The 17,736-nt window shown below is 37.8% G+C and overlaps 1 protein-coding gene across 2 annotated transcripts in view; it reads left to right on the forward strand.

The window, feature by feature from the left end:
• The first annotated feature begins 1,064 nt into the window (after positions 1-1,064).
• LOC150086705 (protein LZIC-like) overlaps positions 1,065-17,736 on the forward strand; it is a 67,633-nt gene continuing 50,961 nt past the window's right edge. Inside the window, exon 1 of one of the 2 annotated variants that reach the window (XM_090371535.1) lies at positions 1,065-1,105. The gene's annotated coding sequence lies outside the window, so the exon portion shown is untranslated. Of the gene's footprint in view, positions 1,174-17,736 lie in introns of both variants that reach the window. The other variant, XM_090371534.1, reaches the window with a different exon arrangement.

The raw sequence follows: 17,736 nt of genomic DNA on the forward strand, positions 1-17,736 counted from the left end.
GGGGGCACCATTTGTTACAGGGGGCACCATTTTGTGCCTTGAACAAATATGACACTCAAACATAATGTGACTGGCAGACACAGGCACACAGCTAGTCTGAATTACTTTGAAGTAAAGATTACGCACGACCAAACTGCGTGACGCCTCGAACTAGAATGACGATCACATCAGCATCAGAGTTGCCAACTGTAGCCAGTTTAAAATAACTGAGCCACGATGCAAAAATAGATAAAATCCTATCTTAACAATGAAATAAAAATTTTTTTTTTTTTTTTTGGTAGCTAAAGGGTATTTAAACGATTGATGTATATTCTCCGAAAAAAGACAGGGGGACACGTGCCCCGATGCCCATACCCTGAATCCCCCACTGTCTTAGAGATTCAACAAAAATCACAGGAAATGCGAGACGGTATTGTGAATAAGAATTGTAGACGTGCGTTCAACGATTGCAGAATCGTTTGGCTCGGGATTTAAGTCCAAAGTGGAGTACAATAGATCATTTGTTTGAATTATCTGAAAACTGGTAACACTAATAACATATCAACCTATTACTTAGTGGCCAAAAAACTTAAGGCGGTAGAAGAGGAAAAATTTTCTATTCTGTACTAGGTGCTGGTTATTCCACTCTATAAAGCGATAGTAAAACCGCATCATGAATATTACAAACAGTTTTGGAAATGTCACTGTAGACCAAAAAAAGAAAGAGAGAAAACTTACACTGCACAGATTAATGAATTGTGTTACGGTGAGCCTTGAGGAACTCTACAACTCAAGTTAATTCAAAGTAGGGGTTGGGTGAAAACCTGGATGAAAAATGTGACATCGTATTTATTGGCTACAATGCTATTTTTTTTTTTTAATTCTATTTTATGATTATTATTATTTATGCTGATTGTTCATAGACCTTTCTTCCCTTAATCACTTTCCCTGTTCTAATATACTACTCAAACACGAAGGGATATTCAAAGCAATAAAAGGGAATACCTAATCGTAGTTGGCCATCAATCCATCTGCAGCACATTTAGCCGGATTAACTCTTCGTGGGATTGTGGCTTAGTCGTTTAGTGACAGTGTGGTTGTCATATGAATGACAGCGTAGAGTAGAGTACGTTTTAGTTGTGTTTATCGTTATCTTATACAGATGTCCGTAGAGTTTTAATTATTAATAGATAAGTAAGTTGAGACATAACCAATTTGTAGAATATTTCGCAAATTAGCAGTAAACTTAAAATTTGTCAACTGCACTTTACTTTCATTTCTGTATATATCATTGTATAGAAGTACATGAAAAGATAATAGTTACCTGTGTAATTTGAAAATACTCAGCTAATGTAGTCACTAACTTCTGTTTATTTTCAGGTTATCCTGAGACACCTCTCGTACTTACTGATAAGGCCTTACGTCTATTGTCAGTTGTTTACGTTTGCTCAGTCAACAAAAGATGTTTTGTTTACGCTTTAAAATAGTGAACAGTTATTGTTATTATTGAAAGCGATACATTTTTTTATAAATACACACCACTCGTTATTAAGTTGCATTAATTGATTTTATATGATTTGTCTAAAATTTCAATACACATTCTCCTTCCAGTATGTAATTCATTTGTACAGCAGTAAAAGGAAATGAAAGAGGATGGAACCAATTACTAAATGTTCACATTTCAGAACAAGTCTAAAGTGTTTATAAGGGGGATAAGCTGTTACTATAGTGAATGGTTTAGGAGTATAACATATGACTTAGTACTTGACAGAACTGGATGAGAGCATGCAGTTTTTCACTTTAACTATTCTTTTATATAGTGATTTATTATTATTATTATTATTATTATTATTTGCAAGGAAGCCTGAGGCTTATGCTGCACTGTCCAAAAAAAAATTTCCGAGTTACCCTGAGAGAGAGAGAGAGAGAGAGGAATCACCAAGAAAGAGAATGTTGATATCCAGCTCAGGACCCTGGATGTGCCAAGCCCATATTCACCAGATGTTGGCCCCTGGGGCTGTTTTATATTCCATGAGGATATTTTAGAGAAAACAGGTTGCACAACTGAGAAATAATAAATGTAAAAAATGTTTTACAATATTTTATAGCAATTAAAGTTAATTTATCAATATATATATTTTTTAAATATACAGACTTTGTTGTATATTATGTTTTCAAAATTGAGAGTTGAAGGACATGCAGGAATGAATAATTTAAATGAAGCCACAAACAACACTGTGTTTTGAAGAGAATCATTTAAATATTTAAGTACTTCATGACTTCTACATTAAATCCCCAGGCTTTTTGAAATGCTATGATTCTTTCTGTGGAAAAATAGTTAAACTATAGAAGAGAACATATTTATATATATTTTATATTTATATTCTGTTAAATTATATACAGAGCCCTTCCATTTCTGTCTGCTGAATACAATAAAGCCAAAGAGAAAGTGATTATACAGAAGGAAAAGACTTGAAACAAAGGTAAAGTGGTCAGCTGTTAGTGCCTTGATCAGACAAAGAGAGTCTCTAAGGGGTTGCCAGCTCCTCTTCACTATAAGATGCACTGAGCAGGAGAGATTGTGGGATGTTTGTCATGTGAGATATCCCTGTTTAAGCCGTAAGGGTTGTTGGCTGTAGTTCTGATCTGGCCCATGGCACCATTGCCCGCATTGAACAGGAAGCTTTCTCGTGGGTCGTGGTTTTGGTGCATAGTGTTACATTGACTTGCTTTATTATCCGATATGTTTGTTCTGGCTTCTTCTCTACAAAAGAGAGTTAATTATATTAAAGCCTCTCCTCTTTTGATGATGGACGACATTCAGCACTTTAGGATCTGTGATACAAGAGGCATGGTCTTCAGAAAATGGTGTGGTGTGCAACATTACTAAGGGAAATGTTTTCCTGCTCCTTGAGTGCTCTGCAAAAAAAACAATGAGCTTTGTCCTGAGGCTTTAAGAAATCCATCAACACAGATCTTTATCTGTTATTTTCATTCTAAACTATCAGCCTAAATACCCCATTTCAATCAATATGTGACTAATAAAAAAGAATGATCCTTAGAACGCTCAGAATCTGAACACCAGATAATCTACAACATGAACTAAACATTATCGAACACATACTATACCACAACCAATACCCAAAAAATATGTTCAACAAAACCAGAACTATAAATAACTTATTCCCACCAATAATTATAATGAAATAAAATGTCTGCCTAGTTTTATCTAATTCCTCTATACGAAATGTCAGCAACCTTAGACTTGTACCATCAGTGTCAGACTAGAAGATTTTCTGCAGCATGTCAGTGCTTATTTGTATATTTATACACTTGTACAGGTGGCACCAGTGAAGCTTTTTATTATTGTGATGAAGAAAAATGGCACTCAAGGGAAAAAAAAAAGGTTGCCTGCCCATGCTCTATACTTTCCAGCAATACACTGTTTTGTAGCAGTTGCCACCTTTGCAACAAATCCTTTAAGTAAGAAGAAACTTACAAAGTTATCCATGATTTTATATTACTTACAGTAATAAAGATGTTCATAAGACACCTTGATTGTGCAAAATTTCCAATCGCCGATGTTTTTTTTTTTTTTTTTTTAGTTCCATCTGAAGTTGTGGAAACCAAAGCCATGAGGCATTTTTATATAGGCATGGCATCTGATCCTAGGTACAGCTGTACCTAGGATTAGATGCCATTAGACCTAATAAGAAAATGAATTAGGTACAGTTGTATTCCCATACAGCTTTAAATTTTTTATCACCTCTGGCAGGCAAAGATCAGCAGAGGATGAAAATCAGCAAACCAGCACCAAGATACATAGCTGAGAGTATTCAGGGATTCTTTTCTTCTCATCTAGAGTAGTGGTTCTCAACCTCTTTTGGATACAGGATCACTTTTATATTTGAAATAGAAACCATTTTTTTCAGCCTGGACTGTACTTGTTAACAGGAGAGACTGCTTCTACAGAGATGGGATACACTTAAATAGAAAGGGTGCAAGAATATTTGCTGATGCTATCGAGGCAGTGTTGGGTGGGTCGGAAAACTGATAGCTTGTGGGGATACAAGGACTAATAGTTTAACAGTAGCCGTAGGCAGAGGTGAAGGTGATTCTTGCACAACTTCTATTAGAATAAGTAGCGACCTGGAGTGTGGGGTGTTGGGGGTTTCAGGGACTGGTGGCGGTCATCGTGGAACGGGTGGGTATATGGGATGTGTTAGGGTAACAAAGAATAGGAGTAGGAGCATGTATGCTTGCATGTATACCAATGCTAGAAGTATAGTAAATAAATTTGATGGATTTGAAGTGTTGGTCAAGACATCAAAGGTGGATATTGTTGGGATATCAGAGACATGGTGTCACACTGATATAAGGAATGCCGAACTGGAATTTGGGGAGTACAATGTGTACAGAAAGGATAGACAGGATAGGAAGGGAGGAGGTGTTATGCTGTTAATTAAGAAAAACATAAAATCAAAAGAAGTGCATCCAGTTGATATAGATGAACAGTGCACTGTTGAGTCAGTTTGGTGTGACATAAGCACTGCGAAAGCAAAAATAAGAGTAGGAGTGTGTTATAGGCCTAATGACTCGAATGAGTACGATGAACAATTGTACAGAGAAATAGAGTGGGCTAGTAAATCGGAATGTCTTATAATGGGGGATTTCAACTTCCCAGATATTGACTGGAACTTGTGGGTTGGGCACTCACACACTAGTCAGACATTTGTGGATTTATTGGATGATTGTTTTCTGCAGCAGCATGTTCGAGAGGCAACTAGAGAAAGTAATACTCTTGATCTGGTTATCAGCAGTGATCATTCGTGTATTAGGAATTTGCAGATAAAAGAACCACTAGGTGGCAGTGATCACAGTGTACTGACATGGGATTTACTTAAAGATTTAATTACCATCAGGGGAAAAGGAAAGGGTTTTTGCTTCCGTAAAGGCGAGTACAGTGGTCTCCGACAGTTTTTAAATTCTGTGCAGTGGGATCAACTGACGATGTTACCAACAGTAAATTCTAAGTGGGAAGCATTCGAGGAATTAATCGTGGATGCTACTAAAAGTTTCATACCTATTAAGAAATATTGTTCAAGGTTTAGGCCTAAATGGTTGTCAAATGAACTAATGAGACTCGTAGCAGAGAAGAAAAATGCATGGGATGCATACAGATTAACACGTGACAAAGAAGCCTATGATAGCTACAAGTTCATCTGTAACCAAGTTACAAAGGAGGTTAGGCAGGCGAAGGCAGATTACGAGAAATCCTTGGCAAAAGATGTTAAGAAAAACAGCAAGGATTTCTTTACTTATATAAACTCTAAAAGGAAGGGGATGAATCTGATTGGTCCACTTGACATCGATGGTTCGACTGTTGATGATCCTGCTCAGATAGCAAACAAACTGAATGAGTATTTTGCATCTACATTCACACGTGAGGAATTATTAAGGTTTGAAAATGGCAGAAGGTTATCAAATTGTAGCAGGGTGCTTAATGATTTTGTAATAACTGAGAGCAAAGTGGAAGAGAAACTGTTGAAGTTAATTGTAAGAAAAGCACCTGGGGTGGATGGGATCTATCCAGTTATATTAAAGGAGGCGGCAAAGCAACTAAGCGAACCCTTAGCCATAATTATGAGAGCATCCTTGGACTCAGGGGAGGTTCCCACGGCCTGGAGATGTGCAAATGTATCCCCAATTCACAAAGGGGGATCGAAGGGTGACACGAGTAATTACAGACCAGTTAGTTTAACTTCTGTTCCGGGTAAAATAATGGAGTCGCTGGTTAAAGATGCATTGCAGGATCATCTAGACAAGACTGCAGCAATAATTCAGACACAGCATGGGTTTGTTAAGGGAAAGTCTTGTCTGACAAATTTGATAGGATATTATGATGTGGTTACAAAGGAACTGGATGCAAAAAATAATTTTGATATCATATATTTGTATTTCAGGAAAGCTTTTGACACTGTTGCGCATGGCAGACTATTGTACAAATTGGAGCAGAATGGTATTAAGGGTAAGTTGCTACAATGGATAAAAGGATGGTTAAGTGGAAGAAGACAGAGGGTGGTAATCAATGGGCGCTGCTCTTCTTGGACTAATGTTATTAGTGGAGTCCCACAGGGTTCGGTGTTGGGTCCACTGTTGTTTTGTATATTTATCAATGATATTGATGAAGGTATATCAGTCTTAGTGTCGAAGTTTGCAGATGATACAAAGTTGGCAGGGTTGTTAATGATAGTAATGGCAGTGTGCTACTGCAACAGGATCTAGATAATTTGGGCAGATGGGCTAAGAAGTGGCAATTGAAGTTTAACCTTGACAAATGCAAAGTACTGCATATGGGTAGAAGTAACCCCAGAGAAACGTACCAACTGTGTGGTACTACACTTAAGGTGGTAGAAAATGAAAAAGACCTGGGAGTAATCGTGCAGGCAGATATGAAGTTTTCTGAGCAATGCAGACAGGCTGCCAGGGCAGGTCATGGGGTTTTGTCAATGATATATAGGAATTTTGCTAGCAGGGAAAAGGAGGTGATTATCCCTCTGTATAAGGCAATGGTCAGGCCACGCCTTGAGTACTGCGTACAGGTCTGGAGGCCTCATTTTAGGAAGGATGTAGATTTACTTGAGCGTGTACAGAGAAGGGCAACAAGATTGGTGAGGGGAATGAAGGGATCCTCTTATCAAGAGAGGCTTAAGTTCTGCAAATTGCAGTGGCTGGAGACTAGGCACCTGCGTGGTGATCTGATTGAGGTGTATAAGGCCTTGAATGGGTTCAGCACGCTGAATTCTGATGGGATCCTTCCACTTGTTCAGATTACGAACCTAAGGGGGCATAAATTCAAATTAAGAAAAGACAGATGTAGATTAGATGTGCGGAAATTTGCCTTTAGCCAGCGGGTGGTTAATTGCTGGAACAAACTTCCATCTGTTGTGGAAGTTGATAGGTTGAATAAATTTAAGGAGGAACTGGACAGGCATTTGTAGGGAATGGTGTGATTTTTTTTTTTTTTTTTGGCTGATGCTGCATAAGCTCATACATTTGCTTTCTTGCATCACATGCCACTACTACTACTACCACAGATAATAAAAAATGTTTTTATATTGTTCTTAATATATGAAAATGTATTAACTATTTTTTAAATACAATAATATGCATTTGTACTTAACTTATGTTGTATACATTAAATTATTCTGGTATAACTATATTTCCCATCACAGTTAATAAGATTGTTCCCCACAAAAAGAGTTCTGTTTTATTGTCGAGTCTTGTGGACCACTTTAGTAAGTTGTGCGGATCACTTAATTATGTAGGTTCATAAGTTGTGCGAATCAGTTAGGAAACACCAGCCCAGAGAATAATTTGTACTCTATTGGACTACATTTGAACCCAAGAAAATCTGTGCAAATGATTATTTCTGATAAGAAAATTAAGAATGATACCTCTGTCACTGTAGGAGGTGCTTCAATTGCAAGGGTAACTGCTGATTTGGATCTTGAGCTAACGTGAGATGAGGAACCCAATTCTGTACTGCACTTTATGCATATTAAAGCTAATACATACTCTGCTCTATGGGTCACCGGGATGGAGTCAGTAAGTGGGAGTTCAAAACCCTGCATTAGTGGCTCAATAGGTCTTAAAATGTGTGCTGAAAATATGATTCACAGATTTAGCCTTTAGCACTATCACCTGCAGTTCGTTTTAGGTCAGAGGAGACTTCCTCTTAACAAACCCATGCTGTCTTTTCTATCCTGCAGTGCTTCTTTAACCAGTGTTATGTCAAGGATCTGGGTATGTTCTTACCATGTGTACGCCATATCCAAAATTTTCATCGCTTCATACAGCATGTCCCACCCACTTATTCCTACTATTGAATACACCATGAATTGTCAAACTAATACAGTAAGCTTAACTGAGAAAAGATGTAAGCCTCCCAAACACTTCCTAATTCATTTCACAAATATATGTGGTCTCAATTCTAGTCTCAACGATGTCCATTTCCACTTGCAGTTGCCAAACGCCACGTACTTTTTCTGACAGAATCTCAGTTATCGGTTGATTCACCCACTGCTCATCTCAGTTGCCCAAACTATTTGCAGTATGATTCCTTTTACCTCAAAGGTGGTACTTGTGCATATATACATTCCAATATTTCCTGTCAGAGAATTGGTAATTTGGAATCTCCGCTCTTCGATCTTCTCTGGCTTAAAATCTCTCTACTTCATTGTGTCAAATTCATCTGTTGTCTCTACCGTTCTCCCAACTCCACTAATCACTTGGTGCTCTTTGACTTCATCTCTTTGCAACTTGACTTTCTCCAGTCCAACTTTCCTAACAGTGAGGTAATTTTCCTTTGTGATTTAAAGTTCACAACAACAGCTGGCTTCCGTTTTCTAGTCACATCAACCCAGCTGGTCAAGATGCTGAGGCTTTTGAAATTACTAATGACCTTGCACAGATTGTTCATTTACCTACAAGAATAACAGGCAATCCTAACCATACAGCCAACACGCTTGATCTTTTTCTCACAAACAGCCCTTCTAAGTACACAGTCGAAGTAAGAGGTCCTTTAGGCACCTCAGGTCACAACTTGGTAATTGTCTCTTCTCCTATGGAGCCTTTATCTCATGGCTATTCCCAACCTCATATTGTTTGGCATTACAAGAATGCAAAATGGCATGACCTGTGAGATTTCTTTTATTCTTTTCCTTGGTCGGATTACTGTTTCAAAACTTCTGATGTCAATGTTTGCTCAGATCGTGTCAGTGAAATTATTCTTACAGGAATGGAATCCTTTATCCCACACTCCACTTTAAAATCTCGTCCTTTATCTAAACCTTGGTTTTCCAATAAATGTGCTAAGGTTGTTCAAGAGAAGAACGTTGCATATCGTAATTGGCTTGTTTCTAATTCTTCAGTTTCATTTTCTGCCTACACCAAAGCTCGCAACAATTGTAAAGCAATTATTAATCAGTCCAAACTAGAGTTTGAACAGGCTAAGAGTAGAAAACTTGCTTCTTGCCCTAATGGTAGCCAAGCATTCTGGTCTCTTGCCAAAGCTATTGGTCGTAACTTTTGCCCATCTCTGCTCCCACCTCTGTCCAAACCAGATGGTTCTGTTGTCACTTCAGCCAAGGATAAAGCTGACCTACTAGCATCCCATTTTTCTTCCAACTCTTGTATTAATGATCATGGTAAAACACCTTCCACTATTCCCAACACGCTCAATTCAATGCCTCCTGTGGTCTTCCGTCAAAAGGATTTTGACAAATGTTGACGCTAAGAAAGCTCCAGGTCCCGATGGTATTTCTCCACTTGTTCTCAAAACCTGTGCTCCTGAACTTAGTCCTGTTCTTTGCCGCCTTTTTCACTTTCTTATTCCAAAAGTATTTTTCCTTCTGCTTGGAAATTTGCTCATATCCAGCCAGTTCCTAAAAAGAGTGACAAATACCTTCCAATTATCGTCTCATTGCAATCACTTCTACTCTTTCTAAAGTAATGGAGAAATCAATTAACCGCCAACTCTTAAAACTACCTAGAAACCTTCCGTCTGATCAACGATCGCCAGTATGGATTCCGTCAGTGTCGATCCACTGGTGATATTCTGGCTTATGTTACTCATTTATGGACTAATTCAATGGAAAAGTTCGGTGAAGCACAAGCAGTTGCTCTTGACATCTCAAAGGCTTTCGATTGTACTTGGCATAAAGGTCTTCTAAACAAGCTTCCATCTTATGGTTTGCCAACTGTTTTTTGTAATTGGTTATCCAGTTTTCTCTCTGATCGCTCGCTGAAGGTGATGGTAGATGACTCTCTGTGTTCTAACTTCTCCACTAACGACATCCCCCAAGGTTCAGTTCTTTCCCCCACTCTTTTCTTCTTGTATATTAATGACCTTCTTCCATTGACTGGAAATCCTATCCATAGTTTTGCCGATGATAGCACATTGCATTCCACTTTCCATTTTGAGAAATCCTGCCCTGCTCAATCAGTGTCAACTTCTCGAATATCTGCTACCAATTCCTTAAATGCCGATCTCCAGGTAATTCTTCAGTGGGACAAAGATAACTTAGTTGTCTTGTCTGATTTCTAGGTAAAATATATCTCTTTTGGGGATTACCCTTACTTCTAATCTCCCTTGGCACAAACACATTACAAATATTGCTTCCTCTGCATCTAAAAAACTTGGTTTTCTCTTTCGCTCACAGCATTACTTTTATTCCAAACAGCTGTTCATTCTGTACAAATCGCAAATCCGCCCTACCATGGAATACTGTTCCCACATCTGGAGTGGTGTCCTCAACACCTCTCTCAGGCTTCTTGATTCCGTTCAGAAGAGGGCAGTTAGGTTAATTAATGATTCATCTCTAACAGTCTCTCCACTCGCTGTCTCATAGACATACTGTTTCTGCTGCATGCCTCTTCTACAGATATTTCCGTACTCACTGCTCTTCTGAATTGGCTTCTATAATTCCCGCTCTCTCTTTCAAAACAGTCCGAACACATGCTGCCGCCAGCCAACATCCAATTACTGTCCAATTTCAAACCCACCGAACCAACTTTTCCTCTTCCTCGTTTATTCATTCAGCTTCCATTTTCTGGAACAACCTTCTTTCATACGTATTTCCTGAAAATTACAGTCTACAGAAGTTAAAGTGCAATGTCAACAAATATCTTCTTTCATCTTCTTAACCTCCAACCCAAGCATGGTACTAAGTATTATAGGTTCTAATACCTCTCGTGTTTGGGGTTTACATAAAAAAAAAAAAAAAAAAAAAAAAGTGACTCCATTATTTTCTCTGAAACAGAAGTTAAACTAACCGGTCTGTAATTACTCGTGTCACCCTCTGATCCCCCTTTGTGAATTGGGAATACATTTGCACATCTCCAATCTGTGGGGACCTTTCCTGAGTCCAAAGATGCTCTCATAATTATGGCTAAAAGCTTGTTTACTTCTTTTACTGCCACCTCTAATATAACTGGATAGATCCCATCAACCCCAGATGCCTTTCTTATGTTTAACTTTAATTTATTCTCCACTTTGCTCTCAGTTTTTACAAAATCGTTTAGTTTCCTGTTAGAGTTTGATAAGCTCTTGACCTCCACTTCCCTACAGAATTCCACATGTGTGAATGTAGATGTAGATACTCATTGTTTGTCAGCTACCTGAGCAGGATCATTGACAGTCAAACCATCAATATCAAGTGGACCAATCTGATTCATCCCCTTCCTTCTAGAGTTAACATAAGTAAACAAGTCTTTGCTGTTTTTCTTTGCATCTTTGACAAAGATTTCTCATAAACTGCCTTCACTTCTCTAACCTCCTTTGTGACTTGATTACACACTAGTTTTTATCTACCATATGCTTCTGTATCTTCTGATAATTTATTTGCATCCCATAACTAACAGCATAAGTTCCTCTCTTCCAATCCCGCCTATTCTTTCTGTACACACTATATTCCCCTAATTCCAATTCTGCATTCCTTATATCTGATATGCCAACAGTATACTGCCTTTGATGTCTTGACCAGCACCTCGAATTCATCAAATTTATTTACTGTACTCCTAGCATTGGTGTACCTACAAGTATACATTTACATGTTCTTACTCTTAGTTACCCTAAAAAAAAATTCCTCCATCATTGATGGGACTTTAACTCGGCTCTTTTCCACCCGGCGTGGGGAGGACAGAGATTCTACTAACAGTGTTCCACCCACGAGGAAAAAAATTCTTCCCCAGGTGGGGGTCTCCCTTAGTTTACCTCCATTGTGACTTGATTACAGACTAGTTTATATCTACCATAGGCTTCTGTGTCATCATTCTCATATTGTTGTTAATTTATATGCATCCCATGTGGCACCTCTGTAGCCAGGTGGGCAGGAGCAGCAGTGCATAGCACCTGCTTCTTGATTATACCGGGGTTTGAGCCCGTGACCACCAAATACAGAGGATGCGGAAAGGTCAGGGAATGCCCACCACATATCCCCGGAGCAATATGGCCTTAGTTACTAATGCTCCTAAAACCCAAATAACAACAGCATCCCATGCATTGTTCTCTGCCACAAGTCTCGTTAGTTCATCTGACTGATGCCGACCGGGCTAGCCAGGTGGGTAAAGTGCCTGCCTGACAACCCAAAGGTCGCGGGTTCGAATCTCGCTCGGGCTTGGGTCAGAGTAGTGCAAAAACCTTGGGAGGTATATTATGGCCACAAGCCGATGCGCCAACAACTAACGAAAAAAAAAAAAAAAAAAGTTCATCTGACATCCATTTAGGTCTAAGCCTGGAACAGTATTTCTTAGTTGGTATCAAAAGCCTACTAACTTCTATGATTGCATTCCCAAATGTTTCACATTTAGAATTTGCTATTGGTAACTTTAACAGTCTGTCCCAATGCACAGAGTTTAAAAGCTGTCAAAAGATCATTGTATCTGCCTTTACAAAAAGCAGAAGCCCTTCCTTTAACCCTTAGCAGTAGTTATATCTTTAATTAAATCCCACATCAACATACAGCGATCACTGCCACCCTGAGGGCTTTTATCTTTATGTTCTTATGCATGAAGAATTGCTGCGTATAATCAGATCATGAGTATTGCTTCCTCTTGTTGCTTCTCTAACATGCTGCTGTAGAAAACAGTCATCCAGTAAATCCATAAAAGTCTTACTAATATGTGAGTGATGAATGCACAAATTCCAGTCAATATATGAAAAGTTAAAATCCCTATTATAAGACATAACGATTTGTTGGCTAACTATTTCTCTGTATGGTTGTTTTCAAACTTTCAGATATTTTCACATTTAATCGTAAATTGTGACTCTTTTCCAACATTGGCTTGTTAAGATTTTTTATTATCATTATTTTTTTATTGCTGTTATCTACATTTGTAATTATTTTAATTTGTGTATTTTATAGTAATAAACTTCATTACAATCAGTCAGTGGCTTTAAGAATTTATATATATAAAATTTGTTTATTGATATATTAATGAGCAAAATTCAACAAAAATGGCTACTCTTGGCATTTATGGTCTCTCAGTCTACCAGACTACTTATCTGTCATTAATAATGTGCAATGTTTAATAAAATACTGGCTGCTGCTCTGACCCATGTTTGCTTCATACTGTTGATAATAGGATGTCTTTTGCACCACACCATGAACTCCAATTATAACCATAATCTGTAGTCTAGCAGGTTCAGGTCAGGACTCTCATGAGTGTGGCGTCAGGTTTTCACCATTACAATACCATTGTGCAAGCAAAGCTGTCATTGGATGGGATCATAAATTTCATTAATGTCTTCATGATTTGAAACACAGCCTTATCAGCTAAAGGTGCTCAGGGAGATAGTTATTCAGAGGCAGCAGCATCAGAAAAAAAGCTTGTAAACTTCTTAAAAGCCCTTTACAAGATTCACATCAGTGGAGAGTGCCAGATAGGTAAGATTTTCCATACCATCAGCCTGCCAAGCAAGTCAGGCATCAGTAGAGTATCATCAGTAGGGTTTCTAGATGATACCCTACTGATGTCTGACATGAAGTTCGAAGAACCAGTGAGAAGGTACTCACTAGTTCTTCAAACTCTGAATAAGCTTTTTGCACAGTGGTGACTCTGAATAAAGCTTATTCAGAGCCACCACTGTGCAAAATGGAAAATTTTCAAACTTTTTCACATCTTACAACTGGTAAGTGTGTAGTATTGGTAAGTATTACACATCTGCCACTTTTGTGATGTAGAAATACTTGTAAATATTACAGCATTTCTTAATAATTACTTCATAGCAAAGCAATTTATCATAATATGCATTTCTTTTTAAGTTTAATGACAGTAATACTGGACAAGCCTTACCTCCATGTAGTCTGTTAAATTGAAGTTTTATTGCATTTAGAAATAATTCACAGCGAAAAAAATATTTATTCAACTATACAAGAAGTGGTAGAAAGTGGTGTAGGGTAAGCTTTCTTCTAAAACTGAGGTTCAGCACAAGGTTGTGTGTAAACCCTTTTACAGTTCAAAAATTTCATTAGTAAATTTTGTCAAAATTAAACATACAGACATGAGCTTTTTTGTTTAAAAAACAGAAATAGACAAACTCTCAATAGAACATGCATGTGCACTCACACTATGCATGCAACCCTTTTTGTACATTAACAGGGGGCCCAAATATGGCCTTAAGTGTAGAGCTTCGCTCCCCCCGCCATTCCTGCAGCGTTCATTCATCCTGTGCATGATAGGTAATCATTACTAAGATAATTAAGGTGTGATATAGCTGAGTGGTCAAAGCAAGACTGGTAGCATATACTCTTTGAGTGAACTGTGGTTCAAGCTCATGACTGCTAAATGCAATTAACGATTGCATTTGTGATTTATTGTGTTTTCTTCTGACCTGGTGGTCATACTGGAGTATAAACAAGAACATTATAATAGGCTCTACGTTATATTTCTCAAACTATACTTTCGTCCACACATTATTTGCCAGATATAGCCACAGTTAATCATGTTTCTACTAATAAAAGGCTATCGGAGGATCTTTGGTTGTACCACTTCATCCTAATGATTACCTAAGAAGTCTGTTAGTATATGTTCCAAATATATTGAAATACCATTTATTTCAATAGACTTGGAACAGTGTGAAACTGCTGTATTCTGGCAAAGCATACAGAACTGTTGTTTTCCATGAGATATACCAAATTGTACAGTACTGATTTCTGCAATCTGTGTTATTTGCCAAATTCAATTTGAATAAATAAAATAAACTTGTATATCTAATTTGCTAATAAAATATTTTTGAAATTAGTATATTCAAAGCTATTTCATAGTATGTGCTGATAAATGTTGAGTTTATACTATTATTAGTGCTCTTTTAACCTTTAACCTTTTTAAGTATAAATATATACATGTGTACTCCTTTCCTGGAGTATGTATCTATATATTTACATTTTTCGGTAAAACTCCAGATCTTGGGTACTAGTCCATATTTCAACAAACGGACAGGAACAAAGCAGTGACTGGCATGTGCCAGTCACTGCTTTCCTGCCCACTGTCCTCCTAAATTGATATGCCTAGGGTGTTTATCCCCCCCACTTGCCACTGTTTTTTAAATCACGAACTCCTTTTCCTATTTTAAAACAGCGGGATGGGGGATAAGCACCCCCCACCTCAACGGCACAAAACAATCAGAAAAAAAATGCCTTCACAATAATCACCCAATCACAGAACTCTACTATACAATCACTCCATTCTATGACCACACTGTGCATGAAGACACTGCATGAAGACAAGTTTTACCCAAATAATGGATTTAGCCCATTTTTCGTGTTTTTAGGCTCTGAGGAATACATATTTTTAAAAGTTGTTTCAAACAATGTGCTAATTTATCTGTGCATTTCTTAAAATCTTTAAAATAATTGGTCCTTGAAGCTTGTCATAGACTTTCTTCATATCTTTCTTGTCGTATTTCTTCAGATTTCTTCATATCTTTCCTGTCATAGACTTGCCACCTGTGAGTCTGAAATGCTGGTGTAATCGATGTTCGAATTCCACTTGTGAATCAAGTATACTGAATTTTGATGAAGTCCTGTTGTGAAATTATTTTTGTGTGGACAAATTCCTTTATTCTGCATTCCACCTGAAAATCTTATCCTTTATCTAAACCAGGCCTGGCCAACTCAAATTGTTCTGTGGGCCACCTTGACGAACTACAAATTTTCTGCAGGCTGCCCATAAAATAAGTCTTTTAAAAATAAAAAATCAAATGCCATAAAAATTAATTTTATTCATTCATTTTCATTATATATCTACATCAGTGAGATATTTGCTTTTCTTTGTGATCACTCAAATTTTTTAAAAATCGACTTCAATATCAATATTGGTAGTTGCACATCTTAATTGATTTGTTATTGAAGCTCGAGATTTACTTTTAATAAATTTAATTTTTGAAAATAGTTTCACAAACGTATGTTGGATCTGAAAGTGTTCACAATTTTTTGTGCAAAAAATCTTAATTTATGATACTTTTCCACTGTCACATACTTGTTGTCAAGGTGCCTCCGTAGCTAGGTGGGCAGAAGCAACAGTGCGTAGCACACGCTTCTTGATTAGACCGGGGTTCGAGCCCGTGATCACCAAATACGGAGGATGCGAAAAGGTCAGGGAATGACCACCGCATATCCCAGGAGCAATATGGCCTTAGTTGCTAATCCTAAAAACCAAAAAACAAACAAACAAACTTGTTGTCAAAGTTGATTTTTGATGTTGTGGCATGAATATCAGCAAAATATCTGCAGAATTTCCGGTTCGAAGAAAGGAATGAGTGGTGGGGATTCAAAAAATACAGCTGGTCTAGTATTATATTTCTCATTATTTATCGTGCCTAGTGCAACTAGTGAATGATTTCCCACTGATGTAGTCAGTAGTAGAAAAATCATCTGTCGGGCCAAAAATTAGATCAGGCCTGGCCAACCGATGGTTGGCCAGGCCTGATCTAAACCTTGAATTTCCAAAAAAAAAAAAATGTACAAAGGCTGTTCAAGATAAGAATTTAATACATCACAGTTGGCTTGTATCAAAACTCCAGCTTCATTTTCTGCTTACGCTAAAGCCCACAACAATTGTAAAACAATTATAAAAATATTATCAATCAATCCAAACCCTATTTTGAATAGGCTGAGTAGAAAATTTGATTCATGTCCAAATGGTATTCAAGTATTCTGCTCTCTTGCCAGACCTGTTGGCTGTAACTTTGTCCATTTATACTCCCAACTCTGTTACAACCTGATGGTTCCATAGCATCTTCAGCTAAAGATTAAGCCAAAATTCTGGCACCTTACTTTTGTCTAAGTGTTGTCTTTATGATCTTGGATTCAATACCTTTTTTTTTTTTTTTTTATGTGAACCCCAAACACGAGAGGTATTAGAACCTATAGTACTTAGTACCGTGCTTGGGTTTGAGGTTAAGAAGACGAAAGAAGATATTTGTTGACATTGGACTTGAACTTCTGTAGATTGTAATTTTCAGGAAATACGTATGAAGGAAGATTGTTCCAGAAAGCGGCAGTTGAATGAATAAATGAGGAAGATCAAAAGTTGGTTCTGTGGGTTTGAAGTTGGACAGTAAATTGATGTTGGCTGGTGGCGGCACGTGTTCGGGCTGTTTTGAAAGAGAGAGCAGGAATTATAGAAGCCAATTCAGAAGAACAGTGCCCATGGAAGTATCTGTAGAAGAGGCATGCAGCAGAAACAGTGCGTCTATGAGAAAGTGAGTGGAGAGACTCTGTTAGAGATGAATCATTAATTAACCTAACTGCCCTCTTCTAATGGAATCAAGAAGCCGGAGAGAGGTTTTGGGGGCACCACCCCAGATATGGGAACAATATTCCATGGCAGGGCGAATTTGCGATTTATACAGAGTGAGCAGCTGTTTGGAAGAAAAGTAACGCCGAGAGCGAAAGAGAAAACCAAGTTTTTTAGATGCAGAGGAAGCAATATTTGTAATGTGCTTGTGCCAAGAGAGATTAGAAGTCAGGGTAATCCCCAAAAGAGATATATCATTTTGCCTAGAAATTGGAGTGTCACTAAAGATAAGTATAGGAGCAGAAGAATCCTTTTTGCGAGATATAAGACAAGACTGAGTTTTAGAAGGGTTGAAATCAACTAAGTTGTCTTTGCCCCACTGGAGAATTACCTGAAGATCGGCATTTAAGGAATTGGTAGCAGATTTTCGAGAAGTTGAAGCTGATTGAGCAGGAC

The sequence above is a fragment of the Mastigoproctus giganteus genome, chromosome 4 (assembly GCF_048544385.1).
Source record: "Mastigoproctus giganteus isolate SK-2022 chromosome 4, ASM4854438v1, whole genome shotgun sequence".
Taxonomy (NCBI): Eukaryota; Metazoa; Arthropoda; class Arachnida; order Uropygi; family Thelyphonidae; genus Mastigoproctus; species Mastigoproctus giganteus.